Here is a 14,287-nt window from a genome sequence, read left to right as displayed (position 1 = left end):
GGCCACCCTGTATGAGCTATAAAGCCATCTGCCATGGCTGCTACTTGTGCTCAGCTTGGAGATTCCCAGGTGAAACCAAGCTGTGAATCTAGGTTGGCTGCTACTAGTGTTGGACCTGGGGCTCACTGAGACCAGCTGTTGTTGCTTGTTTGATAGTAGTTAGAAAGTTGTGAAGCATCAGGCAACACATGCCATGCATATGGAAAAGCAGCTTGGGCAGACACATAAGTTAGCTGGAGCACAGTCCCTAGGGATCTCCAAGATAGGTCAAACAGTGTTAGTCATGTTGATGGAGTCTGAGATATGGCACAAGCTTCCTGGCTCTGTGGAGAGAAGGTTTAGAAAAGAGACAGTGGCCTATGCTCACCTTGATGCCAGATACTTCAGTTCCTCCCATTAAGCCACTGGTGCCTTTAAGCTGCTACCCTGGTGCTGGAGCTCAGAGGGAGTGAGTCGGAATAGGTGAGTCTGTATGTGGGTTCTTTAAGAATAACTGCTTGTGGCTCCAGCAGTTTCTTCTACCACCTGAGTCCCTGCTGGGTTTTGCAGCCAGAAGTTGTGGGGACTTAACCACCCTGGGCTGGGGTGCCTGGAGTGGGTCTGGGACTCCTCATTCCTGAGATATCCCTCCCAGATTTTTATCCACCACAGTGGGTGAGGGACCAGCCCATTCCACATCTGTGCCCTTCCTACTAGCCTGGATGAATGTTGTTTCTTTAATTCCATAGTTGTCCAACTTTCATTCAATTTGATTTCTGATGGTTCTGAGTGATGGTCAGTCTATATTTTAATTGTAATTTTGATGTGCAAAAAGGTGAGTCATGTCTGCCTATGCCACCATCTTGACCTTAAGTAAAAAATCTTTTTTTTAATTCTTTGATTTTCCTGTTAACTGGATGCATGTAAAACTTAAAACAAAAATAAAAATGAAAATAAAGGGAAGAGTATTGAAGCAAAAGGAAAGGAAGTAGTTAATTTCATTGTTTTCAGAATAGCACATGACTTTTGAAAGTAGAAGACAGACATTTGGTACCTAACAGTGTGACCTAGCAAAATAAAATTTTGGGACAAATAAAAGTGATGGGGCAAGATGACATCCTAGTGAATGGGTCAGAGTGTAGGCTTCCAAGGTGTAGCCCAGAGCAGCAGCAGCAGCACTTTGGAACTTACTAGAAATGCACATTCTCAGACCCACACTAGACTTGCTGGATGAGAAACTGTGTGGTGGGCCCAGAAATTTTTATTTTAACAAGAGTTTCTGTGAGTTTGAGAATGACTGCGATCTCCAGAAGTTTTTTTTCCTCTGAGGTACATATTTATTCTCCACTCCTCTAGATTGGCCTGAGGCCCAGGCCTTATGTTTTTGAAAGGGGGTGGGGGGCTTCTTTTTCTACCTATTCTTGTTTAAATATAACATTTCATTATGAATTAAATCTTAGATGCAAAAGACAGCATTTAATGTGTGTACAAAATCAATATAAGAAGAATAAAATCAGCATTCAATTTAGGAACTAGAACATTACTAGTACTTACAACTTCCTTATGCATCTCAAACCAACAGTTTTCTGAGATTGAGGGCACTGGGCCGTAAGGTACTATTATTTTAATGTCACTCTGTTTTATTTTCTTTTACTACTTCAGGGTCCATAGCATTAGTTAGGCTTAAACTATTTCAAGGATCAAGCATAACTTTAATTTAACTCATAACTTTCAATTTGTGTTCTTATTTATAGTGTTCTCATCCTAATTGATGGTCTATATGAGTCAGTTCCTTAAATTTTTTTCATTTTTGTAAACTTCAGGGTCTGCCTTATTGGTTAGTGTCAGGGTTGCAGTATATTTGTTTTAATTATCTACAGCTTCCAATTTTGTTGTAATTCATAAAATCCTCATTAAATTTCTTCCTTCCTCCCTCTCTTCCTTCCTTCCTTCCTTCCTTCCTTCCTTCCTTCCTTCCTTCCTTCCTTCCTTCCTAAAAATGTCTGGTGTCCAGGCAAAGACTGATTAAATTAGCTATACCAGCATTAAAAGTGAATGCCTTTTTGTTTCATTTTTACATATCAGGACATGCCATGGTTACTGAAAAGGGTCCAGGTAGTGCCAACATGCAGATGTGCTAATATATTTTCTCTGGCTCAGTCTCTCAGTTACTTTAACATTACAGTAACTAGTTTCAGGTAAAGTATTTTTTTCTATCCTAGATTAATTTGGGGAACTTACTGTCTTTTATTTCACACCCTTGATTCGACCAGCACTGAGGCACTGTTTTAGCTGCAGGGATAGACCAAGGTGACTGACACAGAAAAGAACTTACAAAATGACAATCCTTCTTTCCTATTTATTATTTTTCATCAGTAATCATCTCATTGCAATGTTGAGATAAGACCACATTCTCCAAGTCCTTATGAATTACTTTGGTTTGCAAGCAATAGACACCAACTAGAGAAACCAGTGTTTCATGCAACCCAGGTATCGGGATTCAGTTGGAACCAAGGACTTGACTCCCCCAGAATTTCATCTACTCTTTGCTGTTTCCTGTGATTCTTTTTGTTCTTGTGGTTGTGGTAAAATGTACATTGTCACAGGTGGGTACAGGTACCCAGATACTTCGTGATCATGGACAAAGAATTGAACTGAACAGTTTATAGCAGAAAGAGAGAGAGCGGATTTATTAAGTGATAGTACACTCCACAGAACATGAGAGTGGGCCAGCCCTGAGAGATTGACCTCAGGGGCTGGAGGGATTCTATTCTTATAGGGCAGATATTTCCTGGCTAGTGACGGCTGGGTTTTATTGCACATGTACAAGTAGTTATATTACTTTAAAGCTACTGCGCATGTGGTCTCCCATGATTTTCCGTGACTGGCTACCAGGGAAAAGGGTCTTACAGTGTTAATTTATTATAATGCTATTATAATTAAGCAGGGGTCAGGTAGCATCTTCTGTGCAGTCATGAGTCACCATGATTCAGCACTTTTCCAGAAAGCAGGAATAACTGGTCTTAGAACTGGTCTCTGTCCTATATCACTGTCCTTTGTCTTAGCCCTGGGGCGTCTCCAGAGTTTCCTCCTTCCTATCTCTGGCCTCAGCATGACATGAAATTTACCATTTTAACCATTTTAAAGTGTACTCGATGGCTTTAAGTACATTAACATTGTTGTGTACCCATCACTACCCTTCATCTCCAGAACTTCATCATCTTCCCAAAGGGAAATTCTGTGCCCATTAAACAACAACTCTCTATTTCCTCTTTCCCCAACCACTCTTCTACTTTCGGTCTCTATAAATCTGGATATTCTAAGTAACTTTTTTAAGTGGAATCATACAATATTTGAACTTTTGTGACTGGCTCATTTAACTTAGCATAATGTCCTCAAGGGTTATTCACGTTGTAGAATTTCTTTCCTTTTTCAGACTGAATAATATTTCATTGGATGAATTATGCCATATTTTGTTTATCCACTTATTCTACTGATGGACACTTGGGGTGCTTCTACCTTTTGGGTATTGAGTATAATGCTGCTGTGAACATGGGTGCACAAATATCTATTTGAGCCCAGGCTTTCAATTCTTTCAGGTAGATATCAAGCAGTGGAATTGCTGGATCATAGGGTGATTCTACATTTAACTTTTTGAGAAATCACCATACTATTTCCACAGCACCTATACCATTTTACATTCCCACCAGCAGTGCACAAGAGTTCTGTTTTTTTCCACATTATTGCTGATACATTGTTATTCTAGCCATCCTAGTGGGTGTGTAAAGTGGTTTCTCATTGTGGTTTTTATTTGCATTCCTGCAATGATTACGGATATTGAGCATCTTTTCATGTGCTTGTTGGCCATTTGTATGTCTTCTTTGGAGATGTCTATTCAAGTCCTTTGCTCATTTTTCAAGTTCTTAGGTTTTATTTATTTTTTTGTTGCTGAATTGTGGGAATTCTCTATATTTTCTGAATATTAATCCCCTACCAGATATATCATTTGCAAATATTTTCTCCCATTCCCTGGGTTGCCTTTTCACTCTGTTAATTTTGTCTTTTGATAAATAAAATTTTTAATTTTGCTGAAGTTTAATTTGTCTATTTTTTTCTTTTGTTGCCTGTGCTTTGGAGTCATATCCAAGAAACATAGCCAAATCCGATGTCGTAAAGTTTTTACTCTGTGTTTTCTTCTAAGAGTTTTATAGTTTTAACTAACATTTGAATCTGATCAATTTTTAGTTAATTTTTGCATATGGTATAATGTAAGGTTCTGATGCAGACTCCCTTTGTTTTTAGTTAGGACTGCTATAGAGGTGGGACCTACTATACTTGGTACTTGCTGGTCTCTTATACAACCCTGGGAAAATAGTTTGCAAAGGCAGTGAAGTACACAAAGCATTGTTAGAATCAGTAAGCTATTCTTTGGAACCAGCAGTTCCAAAGACCCACACTCTCAGATTAAGTCCATCAAACCAATTTTTCGGGTTTAGCCAGCCAAGATTATCACAGAGGGTTTGACCTCTTGCTTAGTCAAATGTTGAGTGTCCTGTAACTGATGATGTAATTCTAGTTGCAATTTATCAATTTGTCCCTTTAAGTTGGTAGGAAAGGTCCCTCTTAGGTGATGTTGAATATCGCTCCAGGAGTACTGGCTGGAGTTCCGCTGGAGCGGGGTGACACCCAGCTTGGAGAGGTCTGGATTGGAGAGTCCAATGGGGCAGAGGTGGTTCATTGCCAGGGAAGTCTTTTTTGTGATATGGCTTCACCCTGTTCGTCAGCAGCTCTAAAGGTCATTCTGGAGAGTAAACACAAGCATACCGTCTTCCCCAAGTTAATAGTTCAACTGGGCCTTCCCATTTTCCTTCCCCTAATGGGTCTTTGTATAAGACCAAGGGGTGTGGGCCTGCAGGACTGTTTCACACAAAGTGTTTGTCTATGGGTGACTTTAGATTATCATCACAATTCAAAAATTTGTATATATATATTGCTAGTATGGTTAAATTCCTGGGGGATGTTTCCTGACTCCCCCTTTTTTGTTTGTTTAATAATGTTTTAAGTCTGGTGAGCTCTTTCAATAATTGCTTGACTTGTAGGATTATAGGGGATACCTGTTTTATGCTGAATTTCCCATTTTTCTAAGAAAGCCTGAGTGGCTTGTGCAATATACCCCAGGCCATTATTAATCTTGATTTCTTGTGGACAGCCTAAGTGGCTGAAAGCCTCCAGCTCTAACATTCTTTGCTGATTCCCCAGTGAGGGGAAGGGCCTGTGGAGCACCTGAGTAAGTGTCTGCTTGGAAAGACAGGCCCCCTGCTGTTTCTGCAAGCTGCAATGACTTTGAACAGCTAGTTAATTACTCTGTTGTTCTCAGGGCCTGGTAGTTCCTAGGTCTAGGATTAACATCTGTTTGCCAAATCATTTGAGGTTGCAACCCTCGGGGGTTAATGATGAGAGTATGGTGATTTGCATTCCCCACTGAGTGAGGAGGTCCCTGCCCCAGGTATTAAGTGGGGTGGGAAGGACACAAGGCTGAATTTGTCCAACTTGCCCATTCAGACCAAAACATTTAAGAGACTACACACCTTTTGTGGATTGAGAAATGCCCCCTATTCCAGTTATAGAAATGTAAACAGAATAGAAATCCATTTGTCCAAAACTAAGCACACCCGCAGCCTTCCAAAGCTCGGGGGCTGCTGTCCCTTACCTCAGGGATGACCTGGCTGGAACTCCCCTTCCTGATGTGCTGTCTGTGCCAGTTCTAGGTCTGCTGCTGGGCGCTGTGTGGAACCACCGCCAGGGGGGGCGGACCCGGTGGGCAGGGAAAGATTGCTCCTGCACACACTGCCAGGAGGGGAGGTGAGGGGGACCAACCCCCCTCTGCCACTGCCCATCTTTGGCAGAGAGACACACCCTGCAGCACTGTGAGCGAGCTTGCACCGACACCTCCCCCCGCCTCGCTCACCGGGCAGGGCCGTGATGTCCACTGCAGCTGGGGCAACCCATGGGAAAGGCCTGGCTGGAGTCCAGAGGTCCCTTCTCTTTTTGTCTAAACTTTCCTGACTATGAGGGCTTGTCTGCCTTGCATTTTCCCACATTCCAAATCTAAAGATCTCTTATCTGGGAGACATCCCTCAGCCTTAAAAAGCTGCTGAATTAGCCCAAAACATTGTTCCTGTTTCTTAGAGAGCCTGTTCCCCATGGTTGAGGATTCGTAGAAACCTTTAAAGAAATTTTTTAACAAATAAAAGAACCTTTTCTGAAATTCCTCCTGCTACAAGCACAGTGATTACAAAACTAGTTTCAGTTTTGATTCCACTCTGTCTGTATGTTTAAATCCTACTTCTTCATAGTGTAAAGAATGTAGTGGGTCAAAATGTGCTATTGGTGGAAGACAGTCAGGGAGGGCTGCTGGATATTCTGGGTACCCTAACCCCACTTATGGGTCTCGGGTTCTCCCCCAAACGTTTAAGACTGCAAGGTTGGGCCCAAAGCGCTAGGTGACCAATCTTTACATCGTGCTTTCTGGGACAAACCAGAAATTATATTAAGTCATTTTGGAGGTCCCTATAAGGCCCCTGCACATCTTGGGAATTGATCCCAGACACCCTCACAAGGTTCTGACTCACATGAGAACACCTGATTTCTCGAGCTGAGGGGAGGAAGTGCCTTTAGTCTTCGGACATTGGAAAATGCTGAAAGCTCTCATACAAAACCTGTGACTAACACTAATTTCTTCTGGAAAGCGATCTTCAGAGTCCAGTTGAAACCGAAAGACTCATTGACTATTCACTTTTCCTTATGCAGGCGGACGGAGGGAAAAGGCAAAATTGAAAGGACTGCAAGAGGGGCCTGAAAGAAAGAATCTGATGAGATACTTGTAAATAGCCCTGTAATTAGTTGCTGTTTTTAAAGCTGATTAAAGGGGAAGTCTTTGCTCTTTCTCCCAAGGCTAAACCTAGTTGGGGGTTTTGCCGCAGGGTTGGGCTTGTGTTTTTACAGTGTGCCTTTCATTGCGTGGACTTTTGCCTGTGGCTGGAGGGAAACCTAGTGTTCTGTCCTGATCCACATTCCTCTAATCCTCTCACAGGTGCCTTCTAGCTGTGAGCACCCTTGTGGCTTTTAATTGCTCGACCCATGGCTGCAAGATGAGGCAAATGCTTGGGGGAGAGAGCAAGGCTCCTGCTTACTAAAGAAGGTGCAGATGCAAAGCAGCTGCAAGAGAGGGCAACCTTGGAAAAAATCCCTTTTTCTCTGAAATTCAACACATCCTACGACCTTACCGAAAAGCACTCAGTGTCGTCTGCCCTTATCTAAGCTGATGTGCGCACTCCAACCAGGTTGGTGTGTTGTCCACAACTGTGGCTTATAGCCCTGGGTCCCTGTTCACCAGATGACGTGGACTCCAACCAGCGGGCTCCGTGTGTCGTGGACACAATGAACAAATTCACAAGGACTGCAGAAGTCCTGTGGAGAAAAAGGGACGGCATGGCCACTCTCTGAGTTAGAGAGAGCAGCCCTGACCCTTGCCTGGACAGGCTTTTATTGCTTTTTTGGGCACATTACATCAAGGATGGTCCTCATTTACTATTCACAGGTTCGCTTTAGGTGGTTACCTTTTATAGATAACAAGGGAAAGGATGTTGCAATGCAAGGGGGAAAGTGGTTGAACTTGTTATACTCTATCCTTGGGAGGTTTAGCACAGACCTTAGGAAGTTACTTTAAAGATATGCAGTAAACATTTGCTGCCTCAATTCAGGGCGAGGGAGTTTTAGCAAAAGCAAGCCTCAAAGGAGCCTAGGTACAATGTAGGCCTGGTTCCCCATGGGAAAAATGATCTGTGGGTCTGGTTCCTGTGTGCCGCCTCACTCTTGCAGGTTTACCGAATCAAGAGTTGGGCTACATTGCCATGCGGATCAGTTCCCTATAAGGTTCTAACTTAATTTTTTTTTCAGATGAATATGGAGTTTTCCAAACAACATTTGTTGAAAAGACTGGTCTTTTCCTGTGATTCTTGTCTCTTTGAGTACAAGCTTCCTCTGCATTTGAGTCCACATACATAAAAGAGGACTCCCTAGGATACATATTATCCTAGGGGGATATATTATCTTGAGGATTCGTAGAATGGAGAGAGACTACCTTTCTTTTTTGTTCTTGATAACTTAATGTACCATTTATTGACTTAGTAGCCAGAAAGTTGAAATCACTTGACTACCAGGGACTCACTGCTAAAATGATCAATCCAATAAATATTTATGAAGCACTTCCCAAGTACCTAATACTATTGTAGGCAGAGATACAGAAGTGATCAAAGAGATGTTCCTGCCCACAGGGAGCTTTCATTATAATAGTCATGAGACTGGAGAAGGAGGGTAGCTCCCAAAAGTGGGGGTGGAAAGTGAACCCCATCATGTTCACTACAATATGTAAAAAACTATCTATATTAAATAATATGCCACTCATGTATATGCCAAGAACCTTTAGTAGAAACTGTCATATTCTAATTATAAATTTTGTTTATAAAGAGCATTTGACAGATAAATTCATCCAGATTATATTTTAATTGTCAAAAGTTACATAAATACTATTTCTAAATGAGAATAACTTTACAAGGCGCAATAAGTTTTAATAAAAGTACATGCAAAATGATTGGGTACCACAGAACAATTAATTTTGAGAGAAATCAATTTTGGCTGCCAAAAAGTCATAAAGATGAGAGCATTTCAGGAGGACTCTGGGTGATTCACAGCTGTGAAAGGCAAGGAGGAGCAGGAGACCATTCATGCGTGAGAGAACCAATTGAGCAGAGAGAAAGGTGGAGACTTGGGATGGGTGGTGTGTTTGGAGTGCTATTTCTTTGCCCAATGCAGTGTGCACACATTTGTCTGAGACATCCTTGAGGGATCTCCAGGATGGCTCAATAGGTAATCCCAGGGAACACTGCTCTCCCTGAAGAAGTGGGGTTCTTCTGAGTGGTGCATATTTTGGAGGGATGGTAACATGTCAGATGATGTAGTATCATACATTCAGTATGAAGTCTTCAATGGTGGGCTTTGCATTAAAATCTGGGTAAGAATTTTGGTTCCATCACCAAATATGAACTTAGACGAGTTATTTAATTTTTCTGTGTCTTAGTTTTTTTCATCTGTGAAATAAACATTAGAATCAGTTCCCTAAATTTTCAAGGAGGCATTTCATTTTTCCTTTAAAAATACCAATCATTTATTTACTCCCAGATAAGGAATTGAGCAGGAGTTGGTCATCTCTGCTGTGGGCCTGTGACTGGGTGCATTCACATGGTTGGCTCTGTGGAGCTGGCTGTTAGTGGGTAGCTTAGCCAGCAGTTGTCTGGGGCTTTGGTTCCTCTCCATGTGGACTTCCATGATGCTGCTTGGGTTCCTGTATATCATGGTGGCTGGATTCCAAGAGCAAGAGAACCATGCAAGAGGAAGTTTGTCGCTCTCCCTGATTTTCCTCCACTCCAGGCCATCCTTCTTCTGTTGCTCTCTTACTCCTCCAACTCTTAGCACACAATCAATACAGTTGTTTCAGAGTTGCTAGTCACTTGGCTTTTTTTAATCCTCACCCAAGGACATGCTTGATTTTAGAGGGAGGGGCAGAGAAGGAGAAGGAGAGAAACATTAATTGGTTGCCTCTGGTACACACCCAAACTGGAATGAACCAGCAACCTAAGCATGTGCCCCATCCAGGAATTGAACTCAAGACCTTTCATTATAAAGGGCAATGCTCCAACCAAATGAGCCACACAGGCCAGGAAAATACTACACACCTGTTTTTTTACTAGTATATCTTTGTTAGTTCTGCTTTGTTCCTTTTTCATATATTGCTTGGTCATATTTACTTATGATTGTGTTATTATGTGAATGGTTTATGGACTTCTTCTGGATTAAGAGTTAGAGGACATGCTGTCTGGTATGGTTCAGTTGGCTGGAGCATCATCCCATAAACCAAAAGGTTGAGGGTTCAATTCCCAGTCAGGGTACATGACTAGGTTGTGGGTTTGGTCCCTGGTTGGGGTACATATGAGAGGCAATCAATTGACTTTTCTCTCTTGTGTCAAAGTTTCTCTCTCTCCCTCTCTTTCCTCCCCCTCCCCCCTCTCTGAAATTAATAATTATGTCCTCAGGTGAGGATTAAAAAATGTTTAGAGGAAATGTTGGTCTACTTAAGAAATAACTATGACTTGCATAGTTTTCATTCACAGAACAGGTTTGCACTGAAAGGGTAGGAGTTTGGAGCCTGTTGGGCAGAAATGTAGATTTTGGAGAAGGGAATATTCTATGTAGAGGATTGACTGGTGTCTTACAGTGGGTCCATGAGGCGTGGGAGGAAGGGACCATGGTGGGGAGGTGCCTGATGGATGACTCCTAGAGGTCAGTCTGGCATGAGTGAGTCTGGTAGAAACTGGCTGTGCCCATGAGGTAAAGGCTGCTTCTGCCATCATAGTAGGATTGAGGCCCTTGTAAAAATGCAACACTTTCTGGGATGGTCAGGACATGGGGAGCAATTCTATATGAAAATCTGGGGTACTCAGCTATGTGCCAGTGCCTAGGCCAGACAAAAATTGCCATAAATGCATAAACCTCAACAAGAAGACCTTGTAGATTCACAGGAGGACTGTTGGGGTTCTTAACCTAGTTCTGCCATTGTTCCTTGTGCTGTTCTTTGAACACAGCTGTCCCCTTCTCATCCTGTGACACAACTGGTAGGTAACAATATCAGTTGGTTGGTTGGTGCATCAGCCCATAAACTGAAAGGTCATGGGCTTGATCCCTGGTCAGGGCACATGCCTGGGTTTCTGGCTCAGTCCCTGGTTGGGGTGCATAATTGATGTTACTCTCTCATATCAATGAATCTCTCCCTCTTTCTTTCTCCCTCCTCCTCTCTCTAAAACCAATAAGCATGTCCTTGGGTGAGGACTTTAAAAAAAAAGCATAACTTCTTCCTTAGCCTGCCTCTCCCTTCTCTTCCTGGCACCCTGGCTGCTATCTCTGTGTGTAGGCTTTGGACATCAGCTCTTGGTTATTCCTGGCTTGGCCACCTTTGTGCAAGATGTTGGGTGAGATGTGAGCTATCAGGAGCAAAAGCGCATCCTCACTGCTAACCATCATGTGTGTCAGAGCAGCAAGGGCTTGGGCTCTGGTTGTTCAAAGGAAAGGTGTTCATATTTTACCTGCAATTAGAGGAAACCTATTAAATTATTATCAATGATATATGTCAACTTTCAAGTTAAAGACTTGCTGTACTATCTTGGAGGGCTAGCACAATCTTATCTTTCCCTTTTTTCCACTTAACAATTTTAGATAAAATTCACATACCATAAAATTCACCCTTTTTAAATGTACAATTCAATGGCTTTTAGTATATTCACAGGTTGTGCGAACATCACCAATGTAATTCCCAAATGTTTTCATCACCCCTGAAAAGAAACTCCAGACCCATTAGCAGTCATTCTGCATTATCTTCTCTCAGCCTGTGGCAACCATTGATCTACTTTTTATTTACGTGGATTTTCCTATCCTGAACATTTCACATAAATGAAATAAAAAACGATGTGGCCTTTTGTCTGACTTCTTTTACTCCACATGATATTTTCAAGGTTCATCCATGTTGCAACATGTGTCAGTACTTCATTCTTTTTTATGGTTGAATAATATTCCATTATGTAGATATAACACATTTATTTATCCATTCACCAGTTTATTGATACTTGGTTTGTGCCCATTTTCTGGTTTTTAATATTACTATGAACATATGTGTATAAGTTTCTCTTATAATATATTTTCAGTTATCTTGGATATATGAGTATAACTAGGAGTAGAATTGCTGGATCATATAATGACTTCATGTTTAACTTTTGAGGAACTTTCAAACATTTTCTTAAAGCAGCTGGACTATTTCACATTCCCACCAGCAATGTGTGTTTCATCTTCTTTACTCCTAGTCAACACTTACTATCTTTTTAACAACCAATAGTCAATTTAATAAAAAGATTAATTTAAGCAACTGCAATGAGGACTTCAACCTGAAAACCTGGCTCAATACTATGGAAGTAATCTGCTTAACAATCTCAGAAACACTGCAAATCAATGAGTCACTTGTGGATTCTCATCTGAAACTGATCCCAAGTCTCAGAACCCTCTCCACAGGAAATTTTTCTTGTAGTGATTCTCAGAGTCTTGGTGGGCACCTAAAGTGGTTCTTTCACTTTGAGATTCTTTTCTTTTGTGCCCCTGATCAAACAGCACACACTTTCTCTGAGGATTTTACATTGCACCTGGTTAGATTTGTGGATATAAGAAACGTCCACACCTGTAGAGAATTTTTATGAGTTTACTTGAGCCAGGCTGATGACAATTGCCAGGAAGCAATATCTCAACAAATTGAGAAAATGCTCTGGATAATGGCAGTTTTGCAGTTTATCTTAATCATTACAATCGAAGGGGGAGCGTCAGGTGAAATTCATTGGTGGTAGATTAGGGAGGGGGAAGAAAGCAAAGTGGGAAAATCTCTGAGATGAGATAAAGAGAGACAAATACTTCCTTTGCATTGGTGTGTACAGGATAGATAACAGTTAACATTTACAGCACAGATGGTATCTGGGAAAGAAAATAACAATGAGGGGTTCCATGGTCTCTGCTCTGGTGAGAGATTGTGCCCTGAAGAGTCTGGAAAAAGGAGATTACTCTGACATTTCAAAACTGTGTTATAGTAGATGCAAAAATACAATAGACAGGCTTAGTTAAGATAAAGATCGACCTTTGTCAGGGAAGGTTCTAATCTAGACTCACTTTTAGTTAGGAAGTTTTAATTTTAGACAACCCTATGTGGTTACTTTAAGTTTGAGTTTGTAAGACTGACATGCAGGCCTCCTCTGAACTTGTCAGGTTTGGCATGTGGCTGCTTTTTCTTTCACAGAGTAATTCTAATTCAGTGAATTTCTACCTCTGGTTCCATGGGTGTCTTTCCAGTACTTTTAAAAGCCATGGCTACAGTGCAAAGGGCTCAGATTCCTGACCCACGTGTTTCTCTGGGAGCGTGAACAATAGTGAGGCAGGAGAAGGAGCAAACTGAGTGGAACTCCCCTGTAGCTGCCACTCAGGCTTCCTCAAAGACAAGGATGTGGCCTGCGTAGTGTTTACATAGCTGAGCTCACATCTGTATCCAGGTTCTACACGTTTCTCTGCTGCCCTGGAAGAGAGCTTGTTATTACCTTTTGATTGTAGCTATTCTAGTGGGTGGGAAGTAGCATTTCATTTTTGTTTTGATTTGGGTTTTCCAAATGATTACATCATCTTTGGAGAAATGCTTATTTAATTCTATTCCCTATTTTTTTAAACTAGGATTTGACATTTTGTTATGAGTATATACCAGACCCTTATCAGATATATGATTTACAAGTATTTTTTTCCATTCTGTGAGTTGTCTTTTCACTTTTCTGATAGTATCTTTTGAAGAACAAATGTTTTTAATTTTAGGGAATGTCAACTTGTTTAATTTATTTCTTTGTTTGCTCATGCTTTTCACATCACATTTAAGAAATCACTTCCTAATCTAACACCACAAAGATATGCACCTATATTTCCTTTTAAGAGTTTTGTAATCTAGCTCTTATATTTAGGTCTTTGATCCATACTGAGTAAATTTTTATTTATGGCATGACAAGAATTCCAACTTCATTCTTTTACATTTGGAAACCCATCTGTTCCAGCACCTTTAGTTGAAAAGACTATTCTTTCCCTTATTGAATTGTCTTCATATCCCTGTTAAAAATCAATTGACCATAAATATATGGATTTATATCTAGACTCTCAATTTCATTCCATTGATCTATATATCTATCTTTATTCCAGTATCACACCGTCTTGATTACTGTAACTTTGTAGTAAGTTTAGAAATTGGGAGTACGAGTCCTCCAACTTTGTTTTCCTCTTTAAAGATTAATTTGGATATTCTGGGTCCTTTTTGTTTTTATATGAATTTTAGGATTATCAGTTTCTGCAAAACAATCACCTGGAATGAAAAAAAAATTATTGATTTTAGGGAGAGAGGAAGGTGGCGGGAGAGAGAGACAGAGAGAGGGGGAGAGACAGAAAGAGAGAGAGAGAAACATTGATTTGTTTTTCTGCTTATTTATGCATTCATTGGTTTCTTCTTGTTTGTACCCTGACTGGAGATTGAATTTGTAACCTTGGCCTATAGTGACTATGCTCTAACTAAATGACCTATCTAGCTAGGCAACTTGAAATTTAAAAAATATATATTTTATTTATTTATTTTTAG

The 14,287-nt window shown here is 40.9% G+C and overlaps 1 pseudogene; it reads right to left on the bottom strand.

Annotated features, from left to right (window-relative positions):
* Nucleotides 1–12,002: 12,002 nt before the first annotated feature.
* On the bottom strand, nucleotides 12,003–12,991 carry LOC128780233 (small ribosomal subunit protein uS10-like; annotated as a pseudogene).
* Nucleotides 12,992–14,287: the final 1,296 nt, after the last annotated feature.

This window comes from Desmodus rotundus, chromosome 1 (genome assembly GCF_022682495.2).
Source record: "Desmodus rotundus isolate HL8 chromosome 1, HLdesRot8A.1, whole genome shotgun sequence".
Lineage (NCBI taxonomy): Eukaryota > Metazoa > Chordata > Mammalia > Chiroptera > Phyllostomidae > Desmodus > Desmodus rotundus.
The sequence above is the reverse complement of the archived record's forward strand: the minus strand, read 5'-3'. Positions and strand labels throughout refer to the sequence as shown.